Source organism: Zea mays, chromosome 3 (genome assembly GCF_902167145.1).
Source record: "Zea mays cultivar B73 chromosome 3, Zm-B73-REFERENCE-NAM-5.0, whole genome shotgun sequence".
Classification (NCBI taxonomy): domain Eukaryota; kingdom Viridiplantae; phylum Streptophyta; class Magnoliopsida; order Poales; family Poaceae; genus Zea; species Zea mays.
Window position 1 is genome coordinate 25,160,701 of NC_050098.1, and position 23,174 is coordinate 25,183,874.

The window sequence follows — 23,174 nt, forward strand, 5'->3', positions numbered from 1 at the left end:
GAGGATGGCATAGCTACGTACCGACGGCGGCGGCGGGCGGTTTGCTTCACGCGGGCCAGTTCTCCGACGAGCAGGAGCAAGGAGGGCAAGCGAGCAGACGAACGGTTTCAAAAGGAGGCTAGGATTTCGCGGCGCGCAGAAAGAGTACCTGAATCATGCCGTCCTGCCCCCCTTTTTATATACAGAGGACGCGACGCTTTGGGAAACCCGTAGTCCAATAGTACCGCGTCCATCAACGGTCACATCAAAAACCCCCACGAAACCACTTCGAGCGAGGGCAGCGTCTCCACCATCTAGCGACGTCTTCGGCACCAGATGACTCAGTCGAACTGGTCCCTCGGAGGGCAAATGTTGGGGCGAAGGCGAAGACACTACCCCCTTGCTCGAAGCCTTCGCCAGTCTCGCTACATCAACCCCTCGCTCGAAGCCTTCGCCAGTCTCGCTGCTTTCAACGGAGGCAAAACGACTGGCAGCTCCCACCCTTCGTTGAACACGTTGCAAGGCGAAGGCCCACGACGAGGTCGCCCCGCCCCGCGTCCTCGTCGAACACAAAGGCCCACGTGGAATTCGGCCCATTGTAACAGGCCCCGCGCGACCGGTTGTATTACGGGCCCGATTTGTAAACGCTTTTATGTAATTACAGTCTGTGACCTCGCTTTATGGGAATATTCCGGGAATGACCTAGGCGCTTGAGGGCACATGCGTCCTTAAACCGAGACGTTGGGCGCTCAAGTGCCTATAAATACCCCCGTACAGTGCCCTTGAGGGGCTAGATTAACAGAGCAATTGTTGCCTCCAATCAAACTGTGTTCCCTCCTCACTCATCCCCCTGTTGGAAACAACCTGTCCGGGAACGCGAGTTCCAACAGCTGGCCCCTCGGAAGGGTTCGACAGTCACCCCAGAGCACGCAGAGTGAGGGATGACTCTGGGTATGTCTGATACATGGCCGAGGCTCGGGCTACGCTCCCGAGGTACCCTAGGACATTTCCGAGACCGGCGGGAACGATTTGTAACGGAATCCCACCAGAGGGAGGCATCGAGCCCTCGGACCTTGTCGAAGGGGTCTGGGTCCGGCGAATCACCCGTAGGTACTTTTGGAGCGCGCCTCTGGGCCACCAGCCGACCCCTAACAAACAGGGCACGGGCGTCCACTCGGATCACCCGTTAGCAGCTCACTGGAAACACCATGTTCGGCGCCCTCCGAGGGCAACATGGCGTTTCCCCCCCCCCCCCCCCTCCTCCTTGCGAAAAGGCGACGCAAGGGCATATGATAAAAGTCGGGAAAGTCCTTGATCGTCCTCTCGCTCCGTGCAGAGGCTCGGGGCTGCTCTCGCACCCGGCTACGGCCAAAACTGTTGACAGCGTCAACAAACCAGCTTGATAACTTAGAACCTGACCACGCACCCGGGCTACGGCCAGACCGCATGAGGGAACGATCAGACCAGTCGAGGCACCACGAAAAGCATTCAGAACTCAGAGGAGTCAAACCACTCCTCCGAGGCCTCGGGGGCTACACCCGGCGGGTGCGCTCGCGCGCACCCACCAGAACAAAGCAAAAACCGAGAAAGGTCGGTCCCCTCACCGAAAATGCGGCAAAAGCCTCCAAGTGAGTACCAACACTCCCTTCGAGGCTCGGGGACTACTGTCGGGTACCATAATTAGGGGTACCCCCAACGCTCCTAATCATGGCTGGTAAACACCCTCAGACCAGCTGACGGGCGCGGTTCAAGTCAAGGCTTCGTCTACCCAAGGGACACGATCTCACCCGAGCCCAGCCTCGGGCTAGAGCAGTAGTCTCAGACGAGTTCACGCCTCACCCGAGGGCCTCCTCAGGCAGCGGGCGCCTCCTCGGCTCTCTCGAAGCCCGGCTCGGGCAGGCTTCATTGTGAAGCAACCTTGGCCAGACCGCCTCACCAACCGACCACTTCACAGGCGCATTCAATGCAGGGGACGCCTGACGCCGTATTCTGACACACGCGCCTCAGTTGGGGAGGCCGAAGTGACCGCAGTCACTTCGCCCCTCTTCTTTACTGTCTAATGTGACAGGAAAACAGCGCCGCTCACCCTGCTCCGACTGCCGTGTCAACCACCCAGGCAAAGACTGACAACAAGTCACGATCAACCACCGAGTTCGGCCTCGGGCGCAACAGGAAGCTCCGCCTCGCCCGACCTCAGGCTCCGGCCTCAGGAGGAGATTTCCGCCTCGCCCGACCTTAGGCTCCGGCCTCGGGAGGAGGTCTCCGCCTCGCCCGACCCCCGGACTCAGCCTCGACCTCGGTCTCGGGAGGATTCGCGTCCTCGCCTGACCCCGGCCTTGGTCTCAAGAGAAGTCTCTGCCTCGCCCGACCTTGGGCTCGGACCGACCGCGCCAACAGGGGATACATCATTACCCTATTCCTAGCCTGCTCAGGCTACAAGGAACAAGACCGGCGTCCCATCTGGCTTACCCCGGCGACGGGTAATGATGGTGCCCTGCGTGCACCATGACGCCGGTGGCTCTCAGCCCCTTACGGCAGCAAGGAGACGTCAGTAGGATCCTTGCCGCACTGCCAGCTATGCTCCTACAGGACTCAGGCGCTCCTCCGACGGCCACGCCATCACGTGTACAGGGCCCAAGCTCTCCCCCGACAGCCACGTTGGCATGTACGCAGGGCTTAGGCACTCCTCTGCCGAACACGTTAGCGCATAGCAACGCCCCCCGTTGTACGACTGGACCCTCTCCTTGCGTCTATAAAAGGGAGGTCCATGGCCATCATGAGGGGGGTTCGCGCGGGGGAAGGAGCGGACGAACGGGCTCCCACTCTCTGTCTCTCTCTCTCCCTCCCGTGACGCGCTTGTAACCCCTACTACGAGCGGCACCCCTGGTGCAGGATAATACAAGGCTTGCCCCACCTCTTGTGTTCTATCCCGCGCCAACCCATCTGGGCAGGGGCACGCAGCAATTTCACTCATCGGTCCAGGGACCCCCGGGTCCGAAACGCCGACAAGTAGCTTCGTCGATCTTCCTTTGAAGATCGACCAGCCGAGCCATCTTCTACTTTTTCCTTTGTACTTGTTGATGGATGATTTCCATGTCCCTGATCTCTTGGTCCAACTCCTCCTCTTGGAGTGTTGGACTGGTGGCCTTTCTCTTCTGGCTTCGAGCCTTTCGGAGAGAGAGAGTCTCCTGATTTGTGTCCAGTGGCTGTAGTGCAGCAGCCCCTGGCGTTGTTATCTTCTTCGGCAGCATGATGAAGGTCAATGCTTTGCCGAAGGTTGTGGAAGTGAGTACAACGGAGGTGGGTGCCAATGTTGGGGACTTGTTCTCAAATGCTATGAGTTAAGAACAAGGCAACACAAATGTTAATGGTTAAAGGTCCTTCGTCCTTCGAAGCATTATTTTCCTTAGGATATAATGATCTTCGGACGAAGGTCATGAAGGACATACCTTCATCATCACAGCATGTGTTAAATGAAAGAAGAAGCATATGAAATATAGGAGACAACATGAATAATCATATGACATCATTAATATATCTTCTTTATATTATCATGGATAAACAGAAACAATATTGAATTACATTTGTACCTTCGGCTTGACAGAAGGTAAAAGTCCAAGCGTGACACACAAATGAATACAAGTCAGCGTGAACAGTACGGGGGTACTGTTCATCTATTTATAGGCACAGGGCGCAGCGTGTGTAAATTTACATTCATGCCCTTTATATTTACTATTGACTTATGGATAACCCAACGGGGACTAGATAGCTTTTTCCCCTTTAAGTCGGTTCCTTTTTTCGCCATTTAGCCGAAGCTCCCTTGCGTGTACCTTCGGAGCAACATCAGCCTTCGTCTCAGGCATGCTTTTCACATCGTGTATGGTTTTGACCTGAGTCTGAAGATACCTGTTCATATGTCACACTTGGAAAACATTGTTAAATCATGTTTTTTAGGACCTTCGGAAGACGAAGGCCCCCAACACTACTTAGGTCCATTTGTAAATTAAACATGGCTTGTAGATGAAGAAGGCAGATTAAACAAATAAACATGATTGTTTATCTTAAAATGTTGCTCTCAAAATAGCGGGTTGATGCGCTAGAAGCCCTCCAACGCTAAAGGGTGATCAAAGATCCTTGACTAACGTGACAGTCCTATCTCACCAAATCAGGGTTTTAGATCAAATATTATGAGCCTATAAATCAAGCATGAATACTAATAGTAAGGAGCTGTGTACTTAATAAAATAATAGAATTTAACACAGGTAAACAGCCCCAACAAATATAGATATAATTAGGCACAAATAATATCAATGCTGAAAATAACAACACACTAAAACCCATCATCATCGAGCAATTAAATTCGGCCACAAATTGTGCAATCACACCCAAGTAAATAATACTAGCAGATTGCACAAAATTACTCAATAAATAATGCGAGGCAACGGGTAACTCGCAGCATGTAGATTGTCTACGTGGGAAGACCAGCTCAGCGAACACAAGGTTCTATCCCAGAAAACCAATTCCACCGCCCACGTCCGGACCTGCACGGCGGGAGGTTGACGAAGATACTAGAGCCGCTGCCGGAGCCGAGGGAGACGTCCACGGCACCAGCCCGAGAAGAGGAACAACGCGCAGCAGGGAGCCCAAGCACCAGGCGAGAAGAGGAACACCGCGCAGCAGGGAGCCCAAGCACTAGGCCACGGTGGACAGAGACCAGATCAGGCCAGCACCACATAGGCGCACGGAGGAGCAGCGAGGCACACAAAGGACCTTGCTGCAAGAACACAGTGCCTCCTCCAACTCCCGTGAGCAATCACCAACAGAGAAAATACTCAGGCAAACAGGGACTGGAACGATAGAGAAGCAGGGGATTGCTAGAACACCTTTGTGCTGAGTGAACCAGAGAGAGACCGCGACCAGGGGAGAGCTCGTCTCCATACTTATCAGGTAGGGGAGAGGAGGATAACCACTGTATTTCCTTGATCCCAGGCTTCTTCCGCCGAGGCACATGGAGAGGTAGTTATCCCGCCGCCGCCGCTTGCCCCCTAGCCGCTCATCCGAGCACACGGCCAAGCCGCTTGCTCCCTCTGCTCATTTTTCCAACACGCGTGTCGTACGCCAGCTCTTGTCGGCCGGCTGGGCTGAGCTGCTCGGCCGTGGGCCTAGCAGCGGCCTAGCTCGGCTGGCCCTTTTTTTAAGAAAATAAAGGGAAAATCCCTTAAAATGAACAGCAATTAATATCTAGTGGATATAGATTACCCATAGAGTCACCCATATACAGAAAGATTAAACATCTATCAAAATAATATATTATACAAACGTCAAGTATATCCATCTAAATACTATTATAAAATTTCTAGCATCATTCAATTATCCATTCAACAACACCTTAGATAATTGGATAAAGTAACGACACTACTATAGTACCACATAAAACGTTAAATGTTCCATTACATAGTCATCAAATAGTTGTTAAGCCTTCTATGACCCTATCGCCCAAAAGGTTGTTAAATAGTGAAAAGAGACCGATGAGTGAAGCCCAAATTACTGCCTTTTAGCCAAGTTTATACTAGATATTTTATACCCATGAATTAAAAGATGGGTAAGGACGAAACGTTCTAATATCCATTTACCCACTAGGTGAAAGTTTTTGTCCAATAAGAGACACATGGGGTAGGGTGGTAATGCATCACGATTCAAATGCTTCTTCACAAATAGGTAGGGCCCCAAACAAATTTTAGTTCAAAAAATAATAGAAATAGGGCCCGATTCTATTCCGATCCGATCCTTAAATCTTATAGTGTAAAATTTAGAGCCCATTATCACCCATACATATGAGTATAATATTTAACCCATATATATATATCCTAATAGAGTAAATACCCATCGGGTATCAGATCGCGGGTATCCACTGCCATCTCTAGTTCCAATTTGCCGAGTGAAGATGATGTGATGATGGTACATAGTATAAATCTGCGCTAAAAATAGTGGGACTAAGACTACCTGCAGCGCTACCCATTGGCATCCCCTCTATTACTATAGCGTCGGTGGTAGCTACAGTGTCACCCTACTAGCCGCAGCGGTGCACGCTACAACTCCTAATAGTGTAAGCGGGTTGAGCAGTGATCCGCCAGATCTGTCATGTGGCAATAGACCACCAAACACTACTCTCGGGTTTTGTGCCCATGGTATTTCTTAGTAGATAAAAAATATAATGGATAAATTGGTATAGGAAATGATATTTTTTGGTTGTAGTGGGGTATATGGAAGAATTTAGAGGAAACACTGTAGGAGATGAAAAAGTGGGTGAAATCTTGACAACGTGGCATAAAAGTGGGACATAGGGGAGAAAATTAGCGTAACCGCTACGGACAGTCTAAAAACTATGAGGCTCTAGAAGTTGGGACCATGTTCCTTTAGCATGGTTATGTAGCACCTCGATTTTAGCTACAGAGGTTAGTGAAAGGGAAATAGGGTCAAACCTTTTCCTAAATGATTTTGGTGTTTGAATTGCCCAACACAAATAATTGGACTAACTAGTTTGCTCTAGATTATAAGTTCTACAGGTGCCAAAGGTTCAACACAAACCAATAAAAAGTCCAAGAAAGGGTTCAAATAAAAAGAGCAAAAGACAACCGAAGGCAGCCCTGGTCTGGCGCACCGGACTGTCCGGTGCACCACCGGACAGTGTCGGGTGCACCAGGGAGATCAACTCCGAACTTGCCACCTTCGGGTTTCTAGGATTGCCTCTCCGCTATAATTCACCGGACTGTCTGGTGTAGCACCGGACTGTCCGGTGTGCCAAGCGGAGTAACGGCTACAGCGCCAACGGTCGTCTGCAAAAGGTGAACAGTGAGCTACAGTGCACGGACTGCGCGCGCAGAAGTCAGAGCAGGCGCAGATGGCGCACCGGACAGTGAACAGTGACTGTCCGGTGCACCACCAGACTGTCCGGTGGCCCCACATGTTAGAGCCCCAACGGTCGAACCCTAACGGTTGGGTGACGTGGCTGGCGCACCGGACAGTGTCTGGTGGTGCACCGGACTGTCCGGTGCGCCCTTCGATAGCAGCCTTCCCCAACGGCCACTTTGGTGGTTGGGGCTATAAATACCCCCAACCACCAACACTTCAAGGCATCCAAGTTTTGAGCCAACACATTGAATACAAGAGCTAGTGCATTCAATACAAGACATAATTAGAGTGAATCAAAATCTCTCCAAGTCCCAATTCCACTCAAAGCATTAGTGACTAGAAGAGAGAATTTTGTCGTGTTCTTTTGAGCTCTTGCGCTTGGATCGCTTTTCTTCTTCCCCATTTCTTGTTCCTAAGATCTTTGTAATCAAAGCAAGAGACACCAATTGTGTGGTGGTCCTTGTGGGGACTAAGTGTCCCAATTGATTGAGAAGAGAAGCTCACTCGGTCTAGGTGACCGTTTGAGAGAGGGAAAGGGTTGAAAGAGACCCGGTCTTTGTGACCACCTCAACGGGGAGTAGGTTTGCAAGAACCGAACCTCGGTAAAACAAATCACCGTGTCATCCACTTTCATTTGCTTGTGATTTGTTTTTGCCCTCTCTTTCGGACTCAATTATATTTCTAACGCTAACCCCGACTTGTAGTTGTGCTTAAACTTTATAAATTTCAGATTTGCCTATTCACCCCCCTCTAGGCGACTTTCGGTTAGAAACCCTAGTTCCCTAACCCGCCTTAAACCCTCGCATCATAGCATTTCATTTTGAAAACCTTGCTCATATGCATGAACAATGTTAGCTGAAAGCGCCTCACATAAGTAGTCTTACCTAGCTTTTTAGTTCACACATAGAAAATCCCTTACACGCGCGCGCGTATATATATATATATATATATATATATATATATATATATATATATATATATATATATATATATATATATATGAGACAGAGGAAATAGGAAAATAGGAGAAAAAGAAATAGGGAAAGGGAAAAACCTTCCCCCTCGGCCTGGGCTGACTTTGGCCCAGCGCCCGCTCCCCCTCTCTAGCCAACCAACGCTGGCCTCGCACGCGCTTTCCCTATCACTGACAGTCGAGCCCCACCTGCCAGTCCTGCGCGCCCACTCTCTCTCGCGCCCGCGCGCTCGCTCTTCTGCTGACAGCCCGGCTCCGCCTGTTAGCCCCTCCCCTCCCTCACGAACGAACAACAACAACGCCTTCTCCGCCGGCAGTCGTCCTTCCTGTTCGCTCCGCCATTACTCACTCTAGTTGAGTTAGGCACCACTCGTCCCCCACCATGTTGTGCTCATGTACCTACACGACACCGCCCACTTCCCTCATCGTGCCATCCCATCACAACCACGTCGTTGTGCCTGCTCGCCGGAGCCAGTTGGCCACCCCTCCCGGACGCCTATAAAAGGAGCACCCAGAGCTCGCCTACAACCTGCACCGACCACTCGCCACTCCCCTTCTCTCCCATGAGCCTGATTGAGCCATGACCTCCCTATTCGAAGGTGAGCTTCACTGCATTGAGCTTCACCTAGAGACAAATCAAACCACCCAGTGAACTTCACTGCACTCACGCAAGAACGATACACCTCACTCATATTGTATCACACCCTATGGCCTCGCTGGCGACCTCACCTTCGCGGGGGCCCCGCCACCTCGCCGTGGCCAGCCGTTCAAGATCGCCACTGGCAAAACTGGACCACCCCCGAGTTCGCCTGACCCCAGCCATGCTAAAGCACCCCTCCGATCCCCAAGAACCAGATCCACGCGCGGAGAACCACCGAGGAACCTCGTCGGCGGTCGATTCTCCCCGACCCTGACCGGTTCACCCCCATGTCAGCTGCCTCGATACCGTCACACATTCCCTCTATCTAGCACGTTGGCCCGCGCCCATGACGCCGTCCCCGTGTGCCCGTCCCGTCTCACCTGCTCGTGGGCCGGCTGGGTCACGCCCGCGCTCGGGTGGGCCGAAATCCCCCCGGCCCGCTAAACCAAAATTTCATTTCCCCTTTTTCCCTTTTCACAATTTCATATACACTTGTATTTTAATATTTTATGAAGAAATAATGGTCGAAGCCCTTTTCTAAGTCACATAAAATAATGATAATAAGAATTTGACACATTTTACTTAGCAAGACAAATGTTTGATGTATTATTTATTGCATTTTTTGCTAGAGGAAGCAGTGACCGACGTTCCAGAAGCCTTAGCTCCAAAGAAGGGCAGGAGCCCGACCTCTCGGAGATAGAACCTTCGTGTTACGAGAGCTTCGACGAAGGCAAGTTCATTCTACCCTTTTTTGAAAGGTCAAGAGGGGGAACCCCTACTGTAAAATTTTAATAATAATGTAAAATTACAATGCGACGTGAGTACAAGAGATAGATATGAGCTGGGAAGGTCTAGCTAGGAAGCTAAGAAGAAGGATCATAAGAGTACAAAAGTTATGCCTGCCACTGATCAAGCCAGTTCGGAATTGAGTTGTCATATTTCCCTCTGCTCTGTGTACAACCAACCTTAATTCCTTGATGAATTCATTCTTGCAGTGTTGTACTGATGGGTCTTTGTTTTCAAATAGCCACTCATTTCGGCATTGCCAGATACTCCATGTCATGAGTATAATAATCTCCATAGAGAAAGGAACATTAAGTTGGTGCTTGAGGTTTGTCGAGGCCTCCTCCGGATGAGCAATTCTAGGAGGGGTTATGCCAATTGAATTCTAGTAGGCTTTTGCAAAATTGCATCTAAGAAATAGGTGATAAAGAGTTTCCTCCCTTTGCCATATACAGTTCTCACGAATATGACTCCAGTGTCATGGTTTTCCTTCTCAGCATATTCCTAGTGTTCAGTCTGTTTTTAAGCCATAACCAGTAGAATGTTTTGGTTGGCATTTGTTTTCCATAGGCACTAGTAAATAGTATGAATGTTTGAATGCCCCATTAGGTGTCTGTAGGCATTTTTTGTTGAATAGCTATCTAAATCCCAAATATATCTCCATCTGTCCTTCAAGTTATTTATGGTAATTTGCTCCCAAGCTTCATGTAACTCCAAATACTGTTCATAGGCTTGTTCAGAGATAGGTAATTGGAAAATTTGGAATAGATGATCTTGTTGTTTAGCCTCTGTAATAGAAAGTTTTGTGTTGTTTGCAAAAGAGAATAATTCTGGATATTGCTGACTTGGAATACTCTTATTCCACAGGTCTTCCAAGAAAAGAATTGATCTACCATTGCCAATGATTGGGTATGCCAACCCATTAAAATTATGTAAAAGTTTTAGCATACTTTTCTACCAAAAAGAGCCAATTCTTCTATGACCAGGGAGTCTGCCAGACGTATAGTAGCTATTCCAAATGATATTTACCCATGGTAAGTCATGACTATTGAAGAACTTGTGGAAGAATTTGAGGAGAAGCGCCTCATTCTGAATTTCCAACCGGATCACCCCAAGACCTCCACTGACTTTCTGCTTAGTAATCGTGGATCATGCAACTAGCGGCAGCTTTTTTGAGTTCGTGTCATTCCCCCTCCAAATGCAATGCTTCCTGTAAATGTCTATCTGTTTAATAGTAGAAGTTGGGATTTTGAGCGTGCACATAAAAAAAGTTGGTAAGGCTGAAAAAACCGAGTTTACCAACTCCAATCGCCCAGCCTGAGATAAGAAATTAGAGGTACATGACAGTCTCATTTCAATTCTTTGGATTAGGGGTAAGAAATGCTGAAGTCGTGGTTTTGAAAGACCCAGAGGCAATCCAAGATAAGTGAAAGGCATTGATCCTATCTGACAATTGAATGTTCTTGAAAGAATCTCCATTTTCCCAGGATTAACATTTATCGGATACATACTTGATTTGTTATAATTCACCCTTAGACTAGTTGAGGTTGCAAAAGAATTGAGAATTGCCTTTAGAAAGAATAACTGCTTTGGACAGGCCTCCATTATCAAGAGAGTATCATTAGCGTATTGAACAATAGGAAAATCTTGTTCACAACTGTCTCGCAAAGGTAGCTGAAGCAAATTGAGATGTCTAGCTTTATTGATAATACTCTGAAGAAGATCAGCCACCAAGACAAACAATATGGGAGAGAGGGGATCTCCTTGTCTGACTCCGCGTTTACAATGAAAGGTTTTCCCTAGGACTTCATTGAGTAACACCAAAGAAGTGCCAGAGTGAAGGATATTTCGAGTCCAGTTAATCCACTTTGGTCCAAATCCTTTATGAATCAGTACCTGCAAAATCAGTTCATGCTCTAAAGTATCAAAAGCCTTTTCAAAATCAAGCTTAAGAACAATGATTTCTTTTTTTGAGTAATGGCATAGATGAATGTATTCATAGGCCCAAGCCAAGCAATCTTGAATTGTTCTCCCTTTTATGAAACCATAGTGGTTCTTGTGAACTAAAAAAGTCATCATCGTTTGCAATTGATTTGCAAGAAGTTTCGTGATAAATTTCATACTATTGTTTAGCAGCGATATTGGCTTATAATCTCCCACTTTCTACGGATTATCCTTCTTCGGAATCAAAACAATGAAGGATCCATTGATGCTTCTCAAACAAACATCTTCTTGATAAAACTTATCACAAAGGTCATAGAAGTCTTGAGCAATGACATGCCAGCATTTTTTAACAAAATTGGTGTTAAACCCATCAGGACTAGGGGATTTGTTAGAAAGAAGGGATTTGATAATGCTTTCAATCTCTTGTTTAGTGAAGGGAGAGTCTAACCATTGGAGACCATCATGCCTAGGTAATAGACCTGTCAGGTCAAAATCAATGCCTAAGAAATCAGAAGATCCTAGTCTGCTCTTGAAAGCATTCCACAGAAGATTTGATTTGTGATCATGCTCCGATTGGATTATCCCATTATCGTCAGCCAGTGAGGCAATTGAATTTCTCCTGTGTTTTACCGTTGCATGTACATGAAAAAAACGCGAGCAAATATCTTCGTCAGTGATCCACTTGATAGACGCTCGTTGCTTCCAATAATTTTTTTGAATGTTTAGCAATTCAGCAACTTTGATCTGCATAATATCTCTGAAGTTCCATTCCTCAATAGAAAGATCTTGTTGCTCTTCAATATTGTCTATAAACTCAATTAATAACTTGATGTCTCACACTGTTTTATCAATCTTTGGGAGTGATCTCTGCCAATCCTTGAGAACCTTCCTAGCAATCTTAAACTTGGCTGTTAAGTTCTTTGCTTTATCAGAAAGACTTGGAGGGCCAAGCTAGGTACTTTGAAAAATATTCATGAAGCCTTCATATTCAAGCCAAAAGTTTTCAAACCTAAAAATCTTAGGTTTAGGGACCTTGGACTTAAATGAAACCAAGCAAGGCACATGATCAGAGATATCACGTGGCAGCGTTCTTGCACGAGTTTCAAGGTAGACTATCGACCATTCTTGAGAAATGAAAAACCAGTCTAGCCTCTGGAGAAGGGGTTCCCTCTGCCTATTCGACCAGGTGAAGGAGAGATCGTGAAGGGGAACTTCAACCAAATCTAGGTTACTTATTGCTTCATTGAACTTCAACATTAAATTGATGTCACCTCCAGCTTTATTCCTATCTTCCTACCGACGAATTAAATTAAAATCACCAACAATGAGCCAAAGCTTATCCGAGGGCATATTTGTCGGTGTTTCGAAACCCGGGGGGTCCCTGGACCGACGAGTGAATTGTCGCCGCGTGCCCCAGCCCAGATGGGTCGACGCGAGGCGGAACGCGAAGGGGGGAAAGGGAGCAGCCGGAGGGAGGGAGGCGTAAGAGAGCGGATCCCGCGGCCTTCGTGTTAGCCCCGCGCCTGAGTCGGGTGCGCTTGCAGTAGGGGGATACAAGCGTCCACGCGGGAGTGGGAGCGAGCGGCCTTGCGCGAGCGCCGTCCCATCCTTCTCCGCGCGGGCCAACCCTCTGTAAGAGGGCCCTGGTCCTTCCTTTTATAGGCATAAGGAGAGGATCCAGGTGTACAATGGGGTGTGTAGCAATGTGCTAACGTGTCTAGCGGTGGTGAGCTAGCGCCCTAAGTACATGCCATCGTGGCAGCCGGAGAGGTCTTGGCACCTGGTTCGTGTGGTGTCGTGGCCGTCGGAGGAGCGCTAGAGCCTGGCGGAAGGACAGCTGTCGGGGCTGTCGAGTCCTTGCTGACGTCCTCTTGCTTCCATAAGGGGGCCGAGAGCCGCCGTCGTCACAGAGCGTGCGGGGCACCATCATTGCCTATCTGGCGGAGCGAGCCAGATGGGACGCCGGTCTTGTTCCCCGTAGCTTGAGTCAGCTCGGGGTAGGGTAATGATGGCGCCTCCTATCGACGTGGTCGGTCCGTGCCCTAGGTTGGGCGATGTGGAGGCTCCTCCAAGGTCGAGGTCGAGTCTGTCTTCCGTGGCCGTGGTCGAGTCGGAGCCCCTAGGTCGGGCGAGGCGGAGACCGTCGGTTGAGGCCAGGGCTGAGTCCGAGCCCTAGGGTCGGGCGAAGCGGAGTCCGTCGTCTCCTGGGGTCGAGCCCATGTCCGAGCCCTGGGGTCGGGCGGAGCGGAGTTCGCCGTCTTCCGGGGCTGAGCCCGAGTCCGAGCCCTGGGGTCGGGCGGAGCGGAGTTCACCGTATTCCGGGGCTGAGCCCGAGTCCGAGCCCTGGGTCGGGCGGAGCGGAGTTCGCCGTCTTCCGGGGCTGAGCCCGAGTCCGAGCCCTGGGTCGGGCGGAGCGGAGTTCGCCGTCTTCCAGGGCTAAGCCCGAGTCCGAGCCCTGGGTCGGGCGGAGCGGAGTTCGCCGTCTTCCGGGGCTGAGCCCGAGTCCGAGCTCTGGGTCGGGCGGAGCGGAGTTCACCGTCTTCCGGGACTGAGCCCGAGTCCGAGCCCTGGGTCGGGCGGAGCGGAGTTCGCCGTCTTCCGGGGCTGAGCCCGAGTCCGAGCCCTAGGGTCGGGCGAGGCGGAGTTTCCTATGACGCCCGAGGCCGGCCTTGCCTGCTGTCAGCCTCACTCTGTCGGGTGGCTCAGCAGTCGGAGCGGCGCAGGCGGCGCTGTCCTCTTGTCAGACCGGTCAGTAGAGCGGCGAAGTGACTGCGGTCACTTCGGCTCTATCGACTGGAGGGCGTGCGTCAGGATAAAGGTGTCAGGCCACCTTTGCATTAAATGCCCCTGCGATTTGGTCGGTCGGCGTGGCGATGTGGCCAAGGTTGCTTCTCGGTGAAGACTGGGCCTCGGGCGAGCTTGACATTGTGCCCGTTGTTGGAGGGGGGTCCTCAGGCGAGACGTAGGTTCTCCGGGGTCGGCTTCCCTTGCCCGAGGCTAGGCTCGGGCGAGGCACGATCGTGTCCCTTGAATGGACCGATCCTTGATTTAATCGCACCCATCAGGCCTTTGCAGCTTTGTGCTGATCGGGGTTACCAGCTGAGATTTAGGGGCCTTGAGGGTACCCCTAATTATGGTCCCCGACAGTAGCCCCTGAGCCTCCAAGGGAGTACTAATACTCGCTTGGAGGCTTTTGCCGCACCTTTTTGCAAGGGGACCAGCCCTTTTCGGTTGCATTCTGTTCCGGTGGGTGCGCGCGAGCGCACCCGCCGGGTGTAGCCCCTGAGGCCTCGGAGGAGTAGTTTTACTCCTTCGAGGTCTTAGTGTGTTTCGCAACACTTCGGCTAGTCTAGTTGTTCCCTCATGCGAGCTGGTCGTAGCCCGAGTGCACGGTCGGGTCCCAAGTTCTCGGGCTGGTATGTTGACGCTGTCAACGGTTTGGCCGGAGCCGGATTTGCAAGAGCAGCCCTCGAGCCTCTGCACAGGGCGAGAGAACGGTCAAGGACAGACTCGTCTTTTTTACATACGCCCCTGCGTCGCCTTTCCACAAGGAGGAGGGGGGAAAGTGCCATGTTGTCCTCGGAGGGCGCCGAACATGGTGTCTCCGGTGAGCTGCTGGCGGGTAATCCGAGCGGACGTCCGTGCCCCATTTGTTAGGGGTCGGCTAGAGGCCCAGAGGCGCGCCCAAAAGTACCTGCGGGTGATCTGCCGGACCCGGTCCCCTGTCGACGGGGTCCGAGGGCTCGACGCCTCCCTCTGATGGGATTCCGTTACAAGATCGTTCCCGCTGGTCTCGGAAATGTCCTAGGGTACCTCGGGAGCGTAGCCCGAGCCTTGGTTATGTATCGAACGTACCCATGGTCATCCCTCGCTCTGTGTCTGAGGCGACTGTGAACCCTTCGAGGGCCAGCCTACGAACCCCTGATCAGTAGTGGGCGCGGAGCCCGAGTGGCCTGAGGCGGCCGTTGAACCCTTCGAGGGGCCGGCCATCGAACCTCTGACCAGTAGTGGGCGCAGAACCCAATCGATCTGAGGTGGCCGTTGCACCCCTCCGAGGGGCCAGCCTTCGAACCTCTGATCAGTAGGGAGGCTCGGAGCCTGTTTCCTTCATAGAGAAGGGTCCTTTTCGGGGTATCCCCCTTTCCCGGTCCCTGTTGTAAGATAGAGAAAGAGGAAAAGGAAAACGACACGAAATCGAATGACGCGGCGTACCTTTTTTGACGCGGTCATTATGACGAAGGCGAAGCATTGCTTGCTTCTCTCGCCTGAGGCACCGCCTATCCCGCCGCGGAGTTAATGCGACGGGGCGAGTGGTTCGCGAGGCGATCGTTGCGCGTGCGTGAGCCGTTCGAGGAACGGATCACGGGCACACCGTCTTCACGCCGTGGGAGAGGGCTCCCTCGCTGCCCCTGATGGGACGTAAGCTTGGCTGACGACGTGGCCGCTGCTCCTGCCCACCTGTCATCGCCATTACTGTCGGCCCATTTTTGACCGCATTTGACCGTCGCGCTTGGCTGGCACTACAGGGTTGCCTCGAGTCGAGGTATTGACTCCGCAGTCGAGGAGGCGCGGTAGTGGCGTGAGTGGCGGTGCAGTTGCTCACACGTAGCAACCGGCGCACCGGTTGCATGACGCGTGGGCCTGGACCTCCATGCTGGGCTTGTTGGAGTCGAAGGGGCGCGCCCACTTGGCACGGATGCATGCCGCCTGCATGGCTGTCCGCCCTTTCAGCCGCTGGCCTGGGCGAAAGTGGAGGAGTGCTTGTGACCGCCGGGTGGTTGCATGCACCTCGCGCGCGCGGCGGTTTGGCTTCTTCTCCCCTGGACCGGCTTGCATGACGTGTGGGACCCAGCCCCCGCGCCGTGGGGGGGAGAATCTTGGAGCGTGTTGGAGAAGACTCAGCCCGCGACGGCTGGGGACGCAAGTAGGGAGAGTCGCCTTTAAAAAGAGGGTGACCCCCTTGAAAGGCGACCATGTCTTCGCGCTCCCTTATGCATCGTGTCTTTCCACCTTCCGAGCCCCCGGATGGGGGATGCCCGCAATCCTTTCGCCTTGTCGTTGGAGGGACGCAACTCCGTGGGAGTCGGAACCTTTCAGCCATCGTTCGGCTTCAAGGATTTTCATCATGCAGCCCGGCTGCATCCCCTCGCCGGTGGTCACCCAAGACGGTGACCTCCAGTTCGGTGGCAGGGGAAAGCAAGCCGGGCTGCGGCCTCTGCCCCTCCCTCAGCCTCAAGGATTTTCATCACCAGTGCTGGGGAGGGGAGTGTGCCGAGTCGGGGTCGGTCCCTGTGCGGGCGGCGGCCCGCTCCTTCCCTAAGTGATCGGGGGGAAGGGCGTCCACCGTTCATGGCATGGGCAGCTGCCGCGTGCCCGGCTCTCTGAGCCGAGCGGCTTCGGAGCCACTCCCGGTGCCGCCTTCCGCCACGGCAGCTGGAAGAGGTTCCGCCGCCAACGAGCTTGCCGGCGCCACCCACGGACCGACCTCCAACTCTTCGGCCTTCTGCCCGTCCTTGCCTCTTGAGTTGGGGGCATGGGCGAGGGCCTCATGGCAGCAGCATCCGCCCTGAGGTCATCGCTGCTGCTGTTCGGCCCTCCGGGGCAGAAGTCGTCGTCGTTGCCGCTGCCGGGGCGGGCGACGACAAGCCGTTCGTCGGTCTTCTGTTGCTCCGCAGGTCCCCCCAGTCGCGTGGGGTTGTTCGTACCTACGGAGGTGGAACCGGAGTTCTGTTTGTAATGGCACCTCGAGTGCCGGTGTTTTGTTCATTGTGGCTGTCGAGGCCTGAACATGTATGTATTTTTGGCGCGGAGCCGTGTTTTTCTTCATTTCGAGCACTAAGACTCACCTTGTCGATTATCTTTACCGCTTCACCGAGCGTGAGTTGCCTCGTGCAAAGGTGACGAGTGAGGTATCCGTATCCCGGAGGCGTAGGTGTCCCTCGGCTCGGTCGGCCTTGCTGTCCGAGGCCCCTCTTGCTTAGTTAAAGGAACCCCTCGGCCGCCCTTCGATGAGCCGAAGCCGGAGGTAGCGGTGTCAGCACGGATGGAGGCAGAGTTGGCTTCGAAAAGGAGGCGTAGTTGGCCAGAGCCTGGCCGGGTCGTCCACCGGCGGAACCGACGCCGGAGTTGAGCTGCCGAGGCCACAAGCCGAGCTGATGTCTTTGGGGGTCAGCTGGCCGAGGCCTCGGGGTGGCCGGCCGAGCCGCCTGCTCGGGCCGGATTCTCGAAGAAGACCCTGGCGGCGATGGCCCGGGTGTGGTGCTGATGTCGTCCTTCAGAGTGGGGCCCCTCCGACTGCGTCGCCGTCCGAGGCTGGGTTAGACCCCGCCGAAGGTGTAGTTGATGCCGAGGGTGCGGTTGCCCCCTTCGGCTGTCGACGTCCGAGCCTGCAGGATCAGGTTGTCTTGTAGTGTGTGTATGTTTTCTGCGGCCGCCGAGGCCTAAACACACCGTCGTCGTGTTGTAAAGCTGCGTTTCTTTTCCTCTTGTTTCGAGTATCCGGACTCATTTGTCGGTAACAGAATTGTTTATGCGGGTGAGAGTTGCTTTTCACGGAAGGCGATGAGTGAGGTATCCGTATCCCGGAGGCGTAGGAATCCCTCGGCTCGGTCGGCCTTGCCGCTTACGCGCGCTCTTACTCGTTCATAGGGTTCTGTTACCGACGCAGTCGAGAAGGTCCGAAAAATCATTTCGGCAGAGGAGCTCTCGAGCATGAAGACTTGTTCGGTCCGCGGAGTCACTTATCCGAGCGCGAGTTACTTATCGCAGAAGGTGATGAGTGAGGTATCCGTATCCCGGAGGCGTAGGAGTCCCTCGGCTCGGTCAGCCTTGGCTGCTTACGTGTACTCCGTCGTTTTCAGGATCCACTTTTGAAGTAGTCGAAGAGCACGAAAGGCATTCTGGCAGAAAAGATTTTTTCCTTTTTTCAAGGAAAATTTTGACGCAGAGGGGGTTGCCCCCTTCTAGCCCCTGAGGGAGGGTCAGGCTTTGCCGAGGCAAGGCTGACCCTTCCTTGATGACCATACTTGGTGTGTGAACGAGGTATACGAGCAACTTGAAAGCATCTTAAGGGTAGAAGCGACGTAGCTGTTGGATGTTCCAAGCGTTGCTGTAGACCTCGCCTTGGCTGTTGGCCAGCTTGTACGTTCCGGGCTTCAGGACCTTGGCGATGACGAACGGCCCTTCCCAAGGAGGCGTGAGCTTGTGCCGCCCTCAGGCGTCTTGTCGCAGCCGAAGCACCAGGTCGCCCACCTGGAGGTCTCGAGACCTAACCCCTCGGGCGTGGTAGCGTCGCAGGGACTGCTGGTACCGCGCCGAGTGTAGTAAGGCCATGTCCCGAGCCTTCTCCAGCTGGTCCAGTGAGTCTTCTCGGTTGGCTTGGTTGCTTTGGTCGGTGTAGGCCCTCGCCCTCGGGGAACCGTATTCTAGGTCTGTGGGCAAGACGGCCTCGGCCCCATAGACTAGAAAGAACGGTGTGAAGCCCGTGGCTCGGCTCGGCGTTGTTCTCAGACTCCAGACCACCGAGGGGAGTTCCTTCATCCACCGCTTGCCGAACTTGTTGAGGTCGTTGTAGATCCGAGGCTTGAGTCCTTGCAGGATCATACCGTTAGCTCGCTCCACTTGCCCATTCGTCATGGGGTGAGCCACGGCAGCCCAGTCCACCCGGATGTGGTGATCCTCGCAGAAGTCCAGGAACTTTCTGCCGGTGAACTGGGTGCCGTTGTCGGTGATGATGGAGTTCGGGACCCCAAAGCGATGGATGATGTTGGTGAAGAACGCCACCGCCTGTTCGGACCTGATGTTGTTTAGGGGTCGGACCTCGATCCACTTGGAGAATTTGTCGATGGCGACCAACAGGTGCGTGTAGCCCCCAGGTGCCTTCTGCAAGGGGCCAACGAGGTCCAGACCCCACACAGCAAACGACCAGGTGATGGGTATGGTCTGCAGAGCCTGAGCGGGCAGGTGGGTCTACCTCGCGTAGAACTGACACCCTTCGCAGGTGCGGACAATCCTAGTTGCGTCGGCCACCACCGTCGGCCAGTAGAATCCTTGTCAGAAGGCGTTTCCAACGAGGGTTCGAGGTGCTGCGTGATGGCCGCAAGCCCCCGAGTGTATCTCTTGCAAGAGCTGCTGGCCTTCGGCGATGGAAATGCATCGCTGGAGGATGCCTGAGGGGCTGCGGTGATAGAGCTCCTTCCCATCCCCCAGCAAGGCGAAAGACTTGGCGCGCCGCGCCAACCGCCGAGCTTCGGCTTGGTCGAGGGGTAGCTCCCCTCGGTGGAGATATTGCAGGTACTGGGTCTGCCGGCTTTGATTAGGCGTGACCTCGCTCGGTCCCCCCTCGACGCGCAGTGCCTCACCCTCGGGGGCCGAGGGTACCTCGGGCTGAGCTGAGGGTACCTTGGGCCGTGCCGAGGGTACCTCGGACTAGGCCGAGGGTGCCTCGGGCGGAGCCGAAGGTGCCTCGGGCTCGGGCGTATCCTCGGTCTTGACGGAGGGTTGATGCAGGTCTCGGGAGAATACGTCCGGGGGAACTGTTGTTCGTCTCGAGGCTATTTTAGCCAGCTCGTCCGCAGTCTCGTTGTAGCGTCGGGCGATGTGGTTGAGCTCGAGCCCGTAGAACTTGTCTTCCAGGCGCCGAACCTCATCGCAGTAGGCTTCCATCTTCGGGTCACGGCAGTGGGAGTTCTTCATGACTTGGTCGATGACGAGCTGCGAGTCACCGCGAGCGTCGAGGCGTCGGACCCCTAGCTCGATGGCGATTCGCAACCCGTTTATCAGAGCCTCGTACTCTGCCACATTGTTGGACGCCGGGAAGTGGAGGTGTAGCACGTAGCGTAGGTGCTTCCCAAGGGGCGAGACGAAGAGGAGGCCTGCGCCGGCCCCCGTCTTCATCAGCGACCCATCGAAAAACATGGTCCATAGCTCCGGTTGGATCGGAGCCGTCGGGAGCTGGGTGTCGGCCCATTCAGCCACGAAGTCCGCCAAGACCTGGGACTTGATGGCCTTCCGAGGGGCGAACGAGATCGTCTCGCCCATGATCTCCACCGCCCACTTTGCAATTCTACCTGAGGCCTCCCGGGACTGGATGATCTCTCCCAGGGGGAAGGATGACACCACAGTCACCGGATGAGACTCGAAGTAGTGTCGCAACTTCCGTCGTGTCAGGATCACCGCGTACAGCAGCTTCTGGATTTGTGGGTAGCGGATCTTGGTCTCGGATAGTACCTCACTGATGAAGTATACTGGCCTCTGGACGGGCAATGCATGCCCTTCTTCTCGTCTCTCAACCACGATCGCGGCGCTAACCACCTGGGTGGTTGCGGCGACGTAGATCAAGAGGGCTTCTCCGGCAGCGGGGGGCACCAAGATGGGCGCGTTTGTGAGGAGCGCCTTCAGGTTCCCGAGGGCTTCCTCGGCCTCGGGAGTCCAAGCGAAGCACTCAGCTTTTCTTAAGAGGCGGTACAGAGGCAGACCTCTTTCGCCGAGGCGGGAGATGAAGCGGCTCAGAGCCGCGAGACATCCCATGACCCTATGTACGCTTTTTAAGTCCTTGATTGGCCCCATGCTGGTGATGGCTGCAATCTTCTCCGGGTTGGCTTCGATGCCCCGCTCGGAGACGATGAACCCCAAGAGCATGCCTCGGGGGACCCCGAAGACACACTTTTCGGGATTAAGCTTCACGCCTTTTGTCTTGAGACATCGGAATGTCGCTTCAAGGTCAGAAAGGAGGTCGGAGGCCTTCCTCGTCTTGACTACGATGTCATCGACGTAGGCCTCGACCGTTCGGCCGATGTGTTCGCCAAACACATGGTTCATGCATCACTGGTACGTCACCTCCGCATTCCTCAAACCAAACGGCATTGTAACATAGCAGTACATGTCGAAGGGTGTGATGAATGAAGTCGCGAGCTGGTCGGACTCTTTCATCTTGATCTGGTGATACCCTGAGTAGGCATCGAGGAAAGACAGGGTTTCGCACCCAGCAGTGGAATCCACGATCTGATCGATGCGAGGCAGAGGGTAGGGAACCTTCGGACATGCTTTGTTTAGACCAGTGTAGTCTACACACATCCGCCATTTCCCCCCTTTCTTTCTCACAAGCACAGGGTTGGCAAGCCATTCGGGATGGAATACCTCTTTGATGAACCCTGCCGCCAGTAGCTTGTGGATCTCCTCGCCTATGGCTCTGCGCTTTTCTTCGTCGAATCGGCGCAGAGGTTGCTTCACGGGTCGGGCCCCAGCTCGAATATCTAGAGAGTGCTCGGCGACTTCTCTCGGTATGCCGGGCATGTCCGAGGGACTCCACGCAAAAACGTCGGCGTTCACGCGGAGAAAGTTGACGAGCACTGCTTCCTATTTGGGGTCGAGCTCGGAACCGATCCGGATCTGCTTGGAGGCGTCGTTGCAGGGGTCGAGAGGGACGGACTTGACCGTCTCCGCCGGTTCGAAGTTGCTGGCGTGGCGCTTCACGTCGGGCGCTTCCCTAGAGAGGCTCTCCAGGTCAGTGATGCGGGCCTCGGACTCGGCGAGGGCCTCGGCGTACTCCACGCACTCAACATCGCATTCGTACGCGTGTCGGTACGTGGGCCCGACGGTGATGACCCCGTTGGGGCCCGACATCTTGAGCTTGAGGTAGGTGTAGTTGGGGACGGCCATGAACTTGGCGTAGCATGGCCTCCCCAGCACTGCGTGGTAGGTTCCTCGAAACCCGACCACTTCGAACGTGAGGGTCTCCTTTCGAAAGTTGGAGGGCGTCCCAAAGCAGACGGGTAGGTCGAGTTGTCCGAGGGGTTGAACGCGCTTCCCGGGGACGATCCCGTGGAAAGGCGCAGCGCCCGTCCGGACCGAGGACAGATTGATCCACAGGAGCCCGAGGGTCTCGGCGTAGATGATGTTGAGGCTGCTGCCTCCGTCCATGAGGACCTTGGTGAGCCTGACGTTGCCGATGATGGGGTCGACAACGAGTGGGTATCTCCCCGGGCTCGGCACGTAGTCTGGATGGTCGGCCTGGTCGAAGGTGATGGGCTTGTCGGACCAGTCTAGGTAGACTGGCGCCGCCACCTTTACCGAGCAGACCTCCCGACGCTCTTGCTTGCGGTGCCGAGGCGTTCGCCACTTGCCCGTCGTAGATCATGAAGCAGTCGCGGACCTCGGGGAACCCTCCTGCCTTGTGATCTTCCTCCTTCGCGTCGTCGAGGGCCTTGCCACCCTCCGCGGGTGGCCCGGCCTTGTGGAAGTGTCGTCGAAGTATGGCACACTCCTCAAGGGTGTGCTTGACGGGTCCCTGATGATAGGGGCACGGCTCCTTGAGCATCTTGTCGAAGAGGTTGGCACCTTCGGGGGGTTTCCGAGGGTTCTTGTACTCGGCGGCGGCGACAAGGTCCGCGTCGGTGGCGTCGCGTTTCGCTTGCGACTTCTTCTTGCCCTTCTTCTTGGCGCTGCGCTGAGTTGACGCCTCGGGAGCATCTTCCGGTGGGCGGCCCTGGGGCTGCTTGTCCTTCCGGAAAATGGCCTCAACCGCCTCCTGGCCAGAGGCGAACTTGGTGGCGATGTCCATCAGCTCGCTCGCCCTGGTGGGGGTCTTGCGACCCAGCTTGCTCACCAGGTCGCGGCAGGTGGTGCCGGCGAGGAACGCGCCGATGACATCTGAATCGGTGACGTTGGGCAGCTCTGTGCGCTGCTTCGAGAATCGCCGGATGTAGTCCCGGAGAGGCTCTCCCGGCTGCTGGCGGCAGCTTCGGAGATCCCAGGAGTTTCCAGGGCGCACGTATGTGCCCTGGAAATTGTCGGCGAAGGCTTGGACCAGGTCGTCCCAGTTGGAGATCTGCCCCGGGGGCAGGTGCTCCAGCCAGGCTCGAGCGGTGTCGGAGAGGAACAGGGGGAGGTTGCGGATGATGAGGTTGTCATCGTCCGTTCCACCCAGTTGGCAGGCCAGCCGAT

The 23,174-nt window shown here is 54.2% G+C and overlaps 1 long non-coding RNA gene across 1 annotated transcript; it reads left to right on the plus strand.

Annotated features, from left to right (window-relative positions):
- Nucleotides 1–8,395: 8,395 nt before the first annotated feature.
- Nucleotides 8,396–10,054, plus strand: LOC109944804 (uncharacterized). Its single transcript, XR_002267966.1, has 2 exons — nucleotides 8,396–8,463; nucleotides 9,134–10,054. It is a non-coding gene; the product is annotated as an uncharacterized lncRNA (long non-coding RNA).
- Nucleotides 10,055–23,174: the final 13,120 nt, after the last annotated feature.